This window comes from Primulina eburnea, chromosome 2 (genome assembly GCF_022965805.1).
Source record: "Primulina eburnea isolate SZY01 chromosome 2, ASM2296580v1, whole genome shotgun sequence".
Classification (NCBI taxonomy): domain Eukaryota; kingdom Viridiplantae; phylum Streptophyta; class Magnoliopsida; order Lamiales; family Gesneriaceae; genus Primulina; species Primulina eburnea.
The window spans coordinates 22851438-22865082 of NC_133102.1; the positions used below are offsets into that span (position 1 = coordinate 22851438).

At 37.2% G+C, this 13645-nt stretch overlaps 1 long non-coding RNA gene across 2 annotated transcripts in view; it reads left to right on the forward strand.

The window, feature by feature from the left end:
• The window catches only part of LOC140824631 (uncharacterized), a 64227-nt gene extending 58402 nt beyond the window's left edge, over positions 1-5825 (forward strand). Inside the window, exons 2-4 of one of the 2 annotated variants that reach the window (XR_012116409.1) lie at positions 5026-5057; positions 5139-5246; positions 5345-5825. This is a non-coding gene — a long non-coding RNA (uncharacterized lncRNA). Of the gene's footprint in view, positions 1-5025; positions 5247-5344 lie in introns of both variants that reach the window. The other variant, XR_012116408.1, reaches the window with a different exon arrangement.
• The last annotated feature ends 7820 nt before the right edge of the window (positions 5826-13645 follow it).

The following is a 13645-nucleotide window of genomic DNA, read 5'->3' on the forward strand; positions in this document are numbered from 1 at the left end:
GTCTGATAGTACCCAACCAATCACGTTAAACGCCTAGCAGCATCGCTAACGTGATTCCCTAGGTATCACATGATAGTGCCTGCAAGAACCATTCAATTATGGTTAGCGTACAGTACGGTCCCTTCAACTCATATATCCCGACCGATTCGACAACTATTGGTTTATCGAGAGTTGTCAATGAATCGATACTATGTGTCATGTTGTGGTTGCATCGATGGTGTAATCTATGAAACCCCTTTCATAATTACCACCATACTCTGATCAGAGATTTCAACCCACACATACATGAAAAACACATAGGATATCCATACCCGCAGGTAAGCGGTGAATCCCCGGCTACAATGCATCGACTCCTATGTGTTTCGACAGAACACCCAACCTTGCCACCTGATGACCCCATGAGAGTCGGTAAACAAGTCTAAGTGTAATTCTAGCACATAAAGTCTCAATGTTGTCCCGGGTCATAAGGACTAATTCTGTACAACCATAAACCAGGACTTTTCCACTCGATAAGTGAGAACCACTTGGAAAGTCCTTTTATGGAGGGTTGTTCAGTGCACTCTACAAGGAGCACCTATCTGCATGTTCGGACATCACAATGTCCCCTACCAATGAAACATGGTACTCACATCGCAGATACTAGTCTCTAACTCGAGCGGCCTATATCCTTCTTAGTGGCGGCTGAATCGACTAGGAACCGTTTAGAATATACAGTATTACAAATATGAGTTTCATGATACTCATCATATGAGCATCTCATATTCTTTCTACTATTTGTATATTCAAGGGCTTTATCTATGCAACTAGCATGGGTATACAGATAAAGATTTGCCAAAATAATAATTTCAAATATTAGAAAAATAAAGATTGCTTATACATAGAGTTTCATTGTGAACAATCGGCCAACACTTGGCTCGACGGGCACCTACTCTAACACTTTGAGTAGAAAACTTCTTTGAATCCATTCCAAGGCAGCACTTGCAGATTGACTGCCACTGACGCGCTCTCCCACCATAGTCTAGCGTCCCCTGTCAGCAAGAATATAGCACATCTGACCCTGTCAGCGTCCGTCAGCTCCATGAAGTCAAATATCACCTCAATGAACTTGATCCATCCCTCAGCCACCATCGGGTCAGTAGTACCCGAAAACTCCTTCGGGCTCATCCTCCGGAACCTCTCATATACTTCCTCCGGTCTAGGCCTCTCCTCGAGGCCTGCAACAGTCTGGTTCCTCGCAAATTGTGCGAAGAATTGCGTCATGCCAGCAAGCATCTGTGCCTGCATATCTGGTGGTGGAGGTGGTGGAGGATTGGCCCTCTCCTCATCTCGATGTTCCCTGTCCTCTACTCGGTGCTCTCTGTTTTCATCCCTTGTTTCACGGTCGATCACACGTCTAGGAGGCATACTGTTCCAATAATTTGCCCAACACGTAAACCCAACATGCATGTTTATAATACCAATATCAAAAGATGCACATAATTTTGAACTTAAAACATATACATGCTGAAATCATGACTTAATGCATAGTACATAGCATAACTCAAAACTTTAAAACTTACAGACTTGAGGTATGACTTCGAGAGCTTCTTGCGATTGGCAGTAGGCGTAACCCTTTACAAGAACACCGCTCTGATACCAACTGTAACGTACCGTACTTTTACTACTTGAAATTTGCGGAAAATTAAAAATTTTAATCAAATAAAACATCCGTACGGTCGTCACCCAACATACATAAAATATCTTTAAAATAATCCATCACCAAATAAAAGTTTGCTAAAAGAACGCTGTCTCAAAACGTCTCACATTCAAATCAAAACATCAGAATATTTTAAAAATTTGCATAAACATAAACTTGCGGTCCTCGGGTTTAGCCTGCCGCTCAGCCCAAGCCTGCCCCTTGGTCGCCACCTCCTGTCTCCTGCTCATCGTACTCACCTGCATCGATCAAGTCTAGTGAGTCTAAAGACTCAACACGTATAAACTGGAATAACGAGTACTACATAATAAAAATCACATGCACTTTAAAATAGGACATACATAATTTGAAGCTTGAACATACGTACATACAAAACTAGACGTGCCATCAACATATACTTTCATAAACATACTGCATACGTAAACATACATAACTTCATCATTTTGCATAGAGGCATGTTTCAAAGCAAGTGACCCATAACATAAAAGAGCCTGATCAGACTATACCACAGTACTGGGCTGACAGGGACGTATCCACTGCCACATACATAAGATCCTCGTTCATAATTTAACGGGCTGGTTGGTCCCCGTTCATAATTTAACGCTTTCCAACCATGATCTAACCCGTTCATAATTTAACAGGCGGATTGGTCCCCGTTCATAATTTAACGCTTTCCAATCCTTGACTTTCTTTGGTCACGAGACAATTAGCATACCTCAAAAACTTAAAATATTTTCTTTGCACGTCATACATACTTACTTGGCGTTGAGGGATTCGTTGGACTTCAACTGGGGCCGTTGCTGCAACATACTAACGTGAATTTCATACTTAACTTGCATTACTTAGACGTAGAAAACTCATGCTTACTCTCAAGCTCAATCATATCTTAGGACCTTCTACAATTTCCCACGACACGCCCTTAATAATCCTTGCACTAACCCATAACATCAAACTTAAAATGAACTTACAAATATTTCCCAAAAACAAGGGTACACGGACCCCGTGCTTGGGTCCGGGAGAGGGTCCGTGTACGTACTGCCTAGAATGTGTCGGAAAACGGAAGGGGCACGGACCCCGTGCTTGGGTCCGGATGGGGGTCCGTGTAGGTACTGCATGACAAGTGTCTCGAAAAGGAAAGGACACGGACCCCGTGTGAGGGTCCGGGTTGAGGTCCGTGTGGCTACTGTCTTGGAACACCAAATGGAAAACAAGGGCACGGACCCCGTGCTCGGGTCCGTGTGGGGGTCCGTCTACACACTGTACGAAGAAACCTGCGAGAAACTTATGCACATGCCTACACACCCAAATTGACACTTGAACACTATGATTCAACACCTTAAGGACACCATAACATTGCATAAAACTTATATAAACACTTCAAGATACGACGTCCACCATACTACCCAATACAACGCTAATTAGCAATTGACATTAATCGAGTTCCTACGACTTTAAACTAACTCAAACGCCTAACGACGTCCAAAAAAACCTTGAAAAATACAACAAACCTCAATACTAACATACTCCTACGCAGCAACGATCGCCCGTCGATTTCCAACGAAGCCTGCAACACTGAAACTTCAAAAATTATCAATATCAAAACTTTTCTGAACCGCAGTTTGAGCAGTCCCACGAAAAACTCCATACCTCACTCAATATTTGTCCAAAAATTTCGAACCATATATCAAATCGAAGGTATCGAAAAGTTCTACGTTTTTGCCGCTGAAAGTTTTCTCAAAATATGAACAGAAAAATCGGAGTATTTGAAAAGACAGCAAAAAACGAGTTTTAGATCTAAAATTTTACCCTCGAAATTGATCCGATCTATAATCCGCTCAAAATACTAACATGATACATAACTTTTACGCATAAAAATCAACGCAACGCATAATATGACTTGATCGACACAGCAAGAACAGAATATACGTGCCTTTATGACGATAACGTTACCGAAAGACGACACCGAAGCGGAGATGGAGAGAGGCTTGATCCGGGACGAACGTGGCACCGTTTTTCTTGAATAAAATGCAACGAAATTGCTGGAAATGATGGGGGAAGGGGGCGGCTGCCTATGCTCTCAAGAACCCTAACTTCTCTCTCAAAAATAATAATAAAACTTGAATGCTAGAGTGTGTGTGTGTTTAGGCGTGTTACAGGTGTGTGTAAAAGTGGGTTTGTGTGTGTGCGTGTGTATTAAATAAATTAGGAGACTAACTTTTGTTTAATTAAAATAATAGTCTACTAATCAAAACATTAACTCACACTTAACTTTTAAATAAAACTCTTTAATTAAAATATAACACACCAAACTAGACTTTGAAAGTTTAAAGGTCTTAAAATTACTAATTAAATATTTAGGCTCAAAAATGCTAAAACTCACTAAATTATTTAAAATACCCCCACTCTCAACTTAAAATAAAATACCTTCTTTTAAATTGCCAAAAATCGTCCCCGGGTCTTTTCCTCAATCCCGCCTCGAATAATCGCCTGAAACATGAAACTCGAAAGACATTTTAACGTGCATTACATAAACGTAATTAAATTAAAAATAATGCATTCAAATAATTATGCATGACTAAACTCTTTTAACATAAATTAAATGCTTTAATAATTTAAATAGATGCATGGGTTATACGTGTACGAAATTGGGCTCTACATTGAAGACATCATTCCTTTCTATAGTTTGGATCCAATATCTGCCAATTGTATAGTTGTGTACATGTGGTAAGTCTTTTTCTTTTGTTTGTTGACCACTTAAGCTGTATAAACTTAATTAATTTATCATATTCACATTATTTTGTTGGAAATTGTAGGCATCTGTATAAAAAGATGAAAAAAGACAACAAGACTGACAAGTTTAGATTTGTCAATCCACACACGATCCCATACATGCCATATGTATCCAAACTTTACAGAAATGGTAAAATCGAACACTTGAATGAAAGAGCAAGTGTTTTGGCCGAAAGACTAAGTGTTGCATCAACAAATCAACTAGTTTTAGTGCCACATAATGTTGGGTGAGTCAAAATTACAATATCAAATTTCATTTATTTTCTTGACATTTTATAGAATTGTATGCGCTAATTATGTGTTATGTGCGTGGTTACCATTGGATTCTCACTGTCATCAATCCTTACAAGGAGATGGTTTATTTGTTGGATTCACTTACTCATCGAAACCGTCACGATGACTAGAAATATGTGGTGGATATGTAAGTTAATATTTTGTTTTTATGTCAAATTTAATTCAATGAATAAAAACTCATATGTTGACTGTTAATGATGTATACAGGAGTGTAAGATTGTTTAATTCAAATAAGAAAAGGAAAGGGAAAAAACAAGCTATATGGGAAGTAGTAAAGGTATGCATGTGTACTTGTCATTAATTAACGTTTATTTCAATTTGTGTATCAATCTCTAACAATTTTTTAAAAAAAAATTAGGGTCCACGACAACCAGATTCGAAACAATGTGGTTTTTATGTTATGAGATTTATGAGAGAAATGATTGAAAAAAATGCTACCAGTGAGAAGAACTCGATATTTTCAATTGTAATATTCTCAATATTCACAAATAATTGTGTATTTCTCATTTTTCAATGTCTTTATTGATTGTTTTTTACTAATATTAACATTGTGTTTGTTCACAGTTCATGAAAACTGAGTATTCCAAGGAAGAGATTGATGAAGTGTGATCCGTGTGGGCGGAATGCATACAAGACTATATTTACGAATAGGTATGAAAAGTATTGATGAAGTGCTTTGTGTTACAATGAACCAAATCAATCATTTTTCTATTTTCTTCAATAATGCATGATATAGTATTTCCAACTGAATAAGTGCTTTGTGAAGTGCTTTGTGTTACAATGAATAAGTGCTTTGTGTTACATTTCTGTGTCTATTCATGCTGATTTGTTCCAAATATTCCAATGCATTGTATAATATTTCCAACTGCACATGGACCTATATATAAAACACTGGAAAATTAATTTTGATTGAAAGTGGACCTGAAATTTAGAGAATGAAACTTGATTCGTAGCGATATTATTTGTGTTTTGATTTTTGCCAGCCTACTTTCTCATCATAAGAATGGAACTGAAGACTAAGCAAATGCCACAGAGTTTTAGGAATTATTTTGATTATCAAAATAAAATAAAAAATTTAAAACTTTCACTGTGTTTGGACATGAGAGAACACGAATCACTACAAGGATACTTCCCCAAAGGTAGCATGAATTTGACCCTCTCAAATAAATATTCAATGTTGGGTCAATTTCAATTATATGAGTTTATATATGAATTATTATGTGATGTGGATTATGTGTTAAGCTGAAAACCAAAACTTAAAGTTCTCGGTCAAGGTTTCAGTTAATGAGTTTTAATGTATCTGATAAGTTGTGAGCATTCAATGAAACGTCTACTAATGTTAAATGCTGCTGAATTTTTTTATTTTTTTTTAAAGCTGACATTCTCATAAATAAAAATCTAAATGTTTAACATGCATGCAACCCTACTGAAAAATATACTATGTAAAAATAATCATAAATATTTGACAAATTTAAATAGTGCAGTTTAAAATGACCAAACTCATCCAATAGAATAGGCGTGAACATAATCGAGTAAAATCATAGTAATCATCAATGTGTCAAAACCAATGTATAAAAATGCTCATGTCCTCACTAATCTCATTGGGTCCTAAGCGCACATCCAGTCTTGCTTACTCAGAACTCGGCACCTCCAGTCCCCTCATAGACATGCTCACTTGCATCATTCACACCTAGTGAGTCTAAAGACTCAGCATACCTGTTCCGGAATAGCAAGTACATATGCATAGCACACAGCAGTGAAAAATATATTGTAATCAACATACTTTTCTTGAACTTAAAAAGCTTAAATGTAAACGTGACATATGAAATCATTACATGTCAAAACAACTCATTGTATCATCATATACTTATATATCATTTCCTTTAATGAATTTAGCTTATTATTTGTGACTTTCGTATCATCATTCATCATTATACGATGGATCCATCTACATAAAACCATGGTAACGGCTGCTGTCGGACATCAGTGACAGTATTATCCATCCACTGTGCCTAGGCCTCATCATCAGCATTTACATATACATCTTAAGTATTTGCATATACATCGTTAGTCACAACTAATTCTCATCCTTCAAAGCATCATCATTATTATCACTTAATTAAATCATGCATAAGCGTAAATTTTCTTAAAATCAAACATGCAACATTACTTTCGTAACTTCATAAAAATCGTGCTCATGATGCATAAACATTTAAAAGCATGATAAATTTGTGCTCGGGACACTGCCAGGACCAAAACTCACCCCAGGTGTAAAATGACTATTTTGCCCCTCGAAACCCAAAATGACCATTTTTCCCCTGGGCCTCTAAATTTTGACCCGAAGCTTACCAAACTCCTTAAATCACCCCAAAACATAGTAAAATGTATTTCTTAGGCATAAAATCGAGCCCGTTTCAAAACTTAATTGATTCTATTTAAAACTTAGACCGAGGTCCTGATTTTTACCCGAATCAACCAAAATTTCAACCAAACTTTTCCCAACTTGAAGTATGACTTAAACCTACATGACCAGCCTCTAAACCACTTATTTTAGACCACTTAGGATCTAGAAACCATGCACAACAGTTTCTGGAAATTTCCAAGCGCATGCATACTCGAACCCTAGCCCACTAAGCTCGCAAATATTCGATCCTATGCCCTACCGACGCGGACCAGCCTTGAACCAACCATTCCTATCCCACCTTAGGACCCTCCTGGACTGACCTAAACCAATCTCACTGCCCCATGCATGCAGCAAGTCACAACCACTCGCTAGTCAACAAAATGTGCCCAACCAAGCCAATCCTCTAATCCCACGCATGATCAGCCTCCTTAATAGGTTCAGCCATGTCCGAGCCATCCCAGGCCACGGATCAGACCCACCAGGGTCTGGTACAAGGTATGGGACGGTCCTTGCATAGCCGACGCACCGCAAACCCAAGGTCTAGCCATACCGAACGGAAACAAACATTAACACTGATCGGCCCTCATCATTCTCACCTAAACGACCAAGATTCGACTGCAGCATCTAATCCTCATCATTCTTAACATTATCAGCTCCCTAGTGACGTATTACAGCAGCCCCTCACACACAAAATCCAGAAAATCGCGAGTTATGCGAAGAACATGAATAACCTTGAACCATCGAATGCAAAAACGTTTTAACATGCAATATCTATAAAACCTTCATACATGGAACACATATCAGAATATATACATCATGATTGATGAGAAAGGTATGATATTGTTGGAAACTTAATTTCGGTTGTTTGACAGAATAAGTGTTTAATTTATTGGTTTAACTGATCATAATTAAAACAACTGACATTTGCTTAATTGAAGATCAATGCGCAGTTTATCTAAGGCAACTGAAACTAGCCGAACAGAACTTACGAAAAACAACTCAATGATCAATTGATATATTCAGTTGTGAGCTTACCAGTGATTTAGATAATCATTCAGCTGTACACGTCATCAGTTGTTGAAAAAGACATTCAACTGACAACAGTACAAAGCAGACTGCAACTCGTAGTATAACGCCGCATTTCAGAGTTCAGAGTGTATGAATGTCAGATGAATATTGACGTGGCAATCAACGGATACAAAGATTCAAATAATATTTAATGTTACTGTTGAAGAGAAGCCTATAAATAGGTGAGAAGAGTAGTTGTGAAATACATCGATCCATGTATTCTCTTAAGCTTGCTGTTACCCTGCTGAATTAATCGCACCTATTCAAGAATCAAAAATCTCACACTTATCAGATCTATTTGTAACATTTGAGGCTACATTTCGAGCATATAAGCACAATCTATTTTACTATTTATTTGATCTTTAACTAGATCAGTTGTGCTAAGTTCAGTCGAAGAACTGTGAGATATTTAGTAAACTAAGAGTTTCAGTTATGACAGTGTTAATTCCAAACGGAAGTGGGTCTGTACAAGTTTTGTATCGATCAAAGTCTTTTAGTGCATATCATATCCTTGTGATAGAAGGGGTGACATAGGAGTAATTCAAATCTCTGAATATCCATAAACCTTTGTGTGTTCTTACTTCAGTTATTTATTTTATCTTTCAGTCAGTTTATTTCTGCAACTGTTATCATTTACCCTGATTGTCATTGACTGACAAGATTCCTAGTTTCAGTTTGTCACAAAACTGACAATTCATAAAAGATTATAAAATCGTGAGTGTTTATTCAACCTCCTCCCTTTTTAAACACATTTCATCCAATCAACCGATCGTAACAAGTGGTATCAGAGCAGTTGAATCTTGTCTCAGAATACTTTTATTCACAAAACAGATCAACATGTCTACATTCAACAAAATACCTATTTTTTCTAGAGAAGATTTTGACGAATGGAAAATCAGAATGCGGGCTCATTTATCTGCACAAGATGACGACATGTGGTATGTCATTACTGATGGTCCTATGAAGATCTTAAAAGCAAATACAATAGTTGTCATTACTGATGGGGCACCTCATCGCATAGACAAGCCCATAGAGGAATGGACAATTGAGGACAAAAGGAAAGCCAACCTAGACAATGTGGCCAAAGATATCTTATATAAAACGCTGGATAAAGTCACTTTCAGAAAAATAAAGACGTGCAAAACTGGCAGAGAGATATGGGAGAAACTGATCCAGCTGTGTGAAGGAAACGAGCAAACAAAAGATAACAAGCTATCAGGTGCTGTTCAGAAGTTTGATAACATCAAGATGAAAGCTGGAGAATCCATGCACGAGTATGATGAGAGGATCAGTGGAATTATCAATGAGCTGAATGCACTTGGAAAAGTGTATTCGAACAAAGAAATGGCACTGAAAGTGGTCAGAGGTCTTTCCAAAGAATGGGATGTCAAGACCATGGCAATGAGAGAGTCAAAGGATCTTAACAAGGTCGAACTTCATGACTTGTTTGCTAATCTAAAGGCTTACGAGTTTGAACTACAAACCAGAGAAGGAGAACCTTCTACACCAGCTGCAACAACTGCTTTAACTGATGTCAGACTGGAACCAACTGGTTCAGTTGACAAATCTGCTGATCAACTGAGAAATGATGTTATGTCATTGTTTGTCAAGAAATTAGGAAGGTTTATGAAGAGGAATCAAGGAAACTTCCGGAATCAATATCAGAAGAGTCAGTCAAAAGAAGAATCCTATGTTTGCTACAATTGTGGCAAATTTTGTCATTTCATAGCAGGCTGTCCAAAGCCAAAGAAGGACAGTCGAAGATCAACTGAAAAGGGAAAGAATCCCTATGAGCACAAAAGAAGGACCAAAGATGACAAGAAATCATTCAAAAAGAAACATGAAGTGTTTTTGGCTGAAGAAAGCAAATCAAAATGTGCAGAAACTGACAGTGACGAGTCAGAACCAGAAAGCCCAAGCAGTTCAAGTGAAGATGAAGAGGAAGTCAAGTGCCTAATGGCAGATATTGTTGAACTGGAGTCAGCAAGTGAACAGGTATTTGACTTGAGCTCTACTGATTTCACTCGTGAGGAACTCATTACCACATTGCATGACATGGTAAATGAGTATCACAAACTTGCTCGGAAAGTACATTACCTTTGTAAAATCAACCATGGTAAATGAATTCTCATAACCTAGTAAACCAGCTGTTCAATTGACTGAAAGTAAGAACAAAGGCAAATGGTATGGAATTGGATATAGCTCTGAGAGTTCAACTGATTCAAGAAATTGGTCACCTAAACAATTCAGTTACAAAAATCAGTACTCAAGGAATGGCTATGACAATTACTCCAACTGTAAGCCAGTTCGTTTGTCACAAGTCCATCTTGCACACTTATGACAAACCCCTAAACTTTTGGCCCTTCGCTTTTTCGCATAAGTGTTTTTTTCTAATCCAGTCAAATACCGAATGAGTAATGATTGTGGAACTTCTCCTCCTAATCGGACCTTAGCTTCTATTACAAGACAAATATCTTCTGGAATTTATTTTTGCATTAGCAATCTCAATCTTTCACACCTTCCTGCATAAATTTTTCTTAGAATATTTTAAGAAATAGAGGGAAAATATTTACAAATGTTTGAGAGAATTTCATCCATTTTGAAAAGAAAAGAAATGATTTTTTTTTTTGTATCAGCAATTGTGGGAAACTGATTTAACGGACTATGAGAGTCACGGAGTACCGTTATCCGCCATTTAACCGGGAAAATAAAAAGATTAAGAAAACCTGAAATAAAAACAAACAAACTTAAATGCAACACCAAAAAAATAAAATAAAATTAAGAATCAGAAAGGGAAATAAACTCTTCTTGAAAGATTTTATTTTCTAAAAATGTTTTACGCCTTTGTCCATTTACTTTAAAAATATCACCATTTTTAGGATTTTCAATATCCACAACTCCATAAGTATACACATGCTTTACAACATATGGGCATGTCCATCTTGATCGTAATTTCCCTGGGAATATGTGAAGTTGAGAATTATAAAGCAAATTTTTTTTACCAATCTCAAAAGATCTTCTAAGAATTGTTTTATCATGAAATGATTTTATTTTTGCTTTATAAATCCTTGAGTTCTCATACGCGTCATTTCTAAGTTCATCAAGTTCATTAAGTTGAAATTTATGCAATTTGTTGGCATCATCCATGCTTGAATTTAAAGTTTTGATCGCCCAATAAGCTTTACGTTCCAATTCCACAGGCAAATGACAATGTTTTCCATAAACCAACCTATAGGGAGACATATTCAATGATGTTTTAAAAGCTGTTCGATATGCCCAAAGTGCATCCACTACAAGAAAAACGACTTTCCGCAGCACGTCATCAACAGCGTGTATTAAAAGCACGCTGCGAATACTACTTTTCACGGCGTGCACCCACCTGTGCGCCGTTAATAGTGTTGCACTTGATACTATTAACGGCGTGCATTAAACGAACGCTGCGGATAGTACTATCGGCGGCGTGCATATAAAGCCCGCTGCGGATAGTAACTTGATACTATTAACAGCGTGCATTAAAAGCACGCTGCGGTTATTACTATGGACGGCGTGCATTAAACGCACGCTGCGGATAGTGATATTTGCAGCATGCCTTTTTGTGTGCTGTTAATAAATTATATAAACGACAGCACACAATAAACGCACGCCGTTAATAATATTATTAACGACGTGCAAGTTTATGTATGCTGTTAAAAATAAATCGTATTCAGACATTAACGATGTACATTAATCGCACGACGTTAATAGTAATATTTACGGCGTGCATATTATTAGCACGCTGCCAAAAATGAGTTCGAATTTCGATTTAAGGCCACATTTAGCGACGGTTATCTAAAACCGTCGCCGATGCTGCGGAAAAATTGCACGTTTAGCGACGGTTATCGTAAACCGTCGCCGATGCAGTGGAAAATGAATTGCTTCCAGGCCACATTTAGCGACGGCTAACTACAACCGTCGCCGATGTCAATCGGCGACGGTTAACTATTAACCGTCGCTAATAGACACACATCGGCGACAATTTACATACAAACCGTCGCAACAAAGCGCAAATTATCTATTTAAACCCGATCTCCGTTCCATTGTCTTCGACATCACTTAACACTTAAAATTTTTCTCTTGTTATATGATTTTAATTTCGACTTAGATATTTGTTTTTATTTCAATTTTTGGTTAATTTTTTAATTGAATTTTTTATTAAAATATAATAAATTATAAAAGTAATTTTTTTTTAAATTTACGCAAAATTTAGCGACGGCTTTTGGAACCGTCGCGAACGTTTTAACCGTCACATTATTTGAAGACCGTCGCTATAGTAGCGACGGTGTTTAATTTCGGAACCGTCGCTGATTTGCGACGGGTTTAGCGAAAACCGTCGCTAGAATTTTGTTTTTTTATGACTATTAATGGCTTACCCATGCACGTTGCGGAAAGTTGTATGAACAGCGTACATATGCACGCCGTTGATAATAGTATCAACAGCGTGCAATGCACGCCGCGGATAATCCTGAACTTTTAACGGCTTGGAACTTTGCAGCGTGCAATGCGCGCTGCGGAAAGCTTATATGCGCGCTGCGGAAAGCCGTTTTTGTTGTAGTGATCATTAAGTCGCAGAGACCAATCTTTTCTATTTGAGTTAACAGTTTTTTCCAAAATTTGCTTTATCTCCCTATTAGCTAATTCAACTTGTCCATTTGTTTGAGGATAATAAAGAGTAGTTACTTTATGAGTAATACAATATTTTTTCATTAATGAAGCAAATGATTTATTAACAAAGTGAGTTCCCCCATCACTTATCATGGCTTGAGGAATTCCAAATCTACTAAAAATATTTTCTTTTAAAAATTTGATGACGATTTTGTGATCATTTGTTCGACATGGAATTGCCTCTATCCATTTGGAAACATAATCAACTGCAACTAAAATATACAAGTATCCAAACGACGGTGGAAAAGGTCCCATAAAATCTATTCCCCAACAATCAAAGATTTCAATTTCAATAATAGGATTCAAAGGCATCATGTTTCTTTTTGAAATCGCACCCAATTTTTGAAAATTTTCACAGATCTTGCAGATTTTGTTGGTATCTTTAAACAAAGTGGGCCAATAAAATCCACACTGCAAGATTTTTGCAGATGTTTTCTTTGAAGAAAAATGTCCTCCGCATACTTCTGAATGACAAAATTTAATGACAGTACTTACCTCATTGTCGGGTATGAAACGTCGAAAAATTTGATCCGGACAATACTTGAACAGATACGGATCATCCCAATAAAAGTTTTTTACCTCATTCAAAAAATTTCTTTATTCTTGATAACTCCATTACGGTGGCATTTTTCCTGTCACAAGAAAATTTACTATGTTAGCAAACCAAAGTGTAGTAGTAACTGAAAATAAAT